Genomic DNA, 793 nt, shown 5'->3' with positions numbered 1-793 from the left:
GTCGCGTCCCGTGCGTTTTTTTTATGCAGTATGCAGAATGCAAAATACAATGAATGTCATGCAAAAATTGCAAGTTCAATAAAAATTCAAAAAACAACAGATTAAAATTAAAACTAAAAAGAGAACGATCATACCATGGTGGGTTGTCTCCCACCTAGCACTTTGGGTTAAAGTCCTTAAGTTGGACATTTGATGAGCTTCCTGCTAGGGTGGCTTGTGCTTGAATTCGTCCAGGAATCTCCACCAGTGTTTGGAATGCCAGCATCCTCCGGGGTCCCAAACTAAGCATGTAAAGCTTCTGAGCAGCTTCAAACATATTCTCAGGCTTTCGGGGTGACGATTGTCGGAATAGATTCCAGGATCCCAAATTCTACTTTTACACCTGTTTTTGTCTTGATCTACATCTTTCCAGCTGATAAACCCCAATTTTAGGGTTTATCTTGTATCGATTTCAGGGTTTTATCGACGATTCCACACACTTTTCATATGAAAATACACGGTTTTGTGTTTCTTCCCTAGTTTTTGCTTTATGGATGAAAACATGCTTATTTTGCACTAAACTAGATATATTTCTATTCTCCTATTGGTGCCATTCGATGCCATGACCTGTGTGTTAAGTGGTTTTAGAATATAGGGCATGGATGACCCGGAGGAGAGAAGGAATGTGGGTGCAAAAGAGGGGAGCATGAGAAATTGAGCCTTGGGAACTTCAGCAACGGCGCGTGCGCGTACTTGGCGCGCCCGCATGGATTGCGCAGCCAGAAGCTAAAGTCAGAAGCCAAGCTACGAGCCG

This window comes from Arachis hypogaea, chromosome 1 (genome assembly GCF_003086295.3).
Source record: "Arachis hypogaea cultivar Tifrunner chromosome 1, arahy.Tifrunner.gnm2.J5K5, whole genome shotgun sequence".
Classification (NCBI taxonomy): Eukaryota; Viridiplantae; Streptophyta; class Magnoliopsida; order Fabales; family Fabaceae; genus Arachis; species Arachis hypogaea.
The sequence above is the reverse complement of the archived record's forward strand: the minus strand, read 5'-3'. Positions refer to the sequence as shown.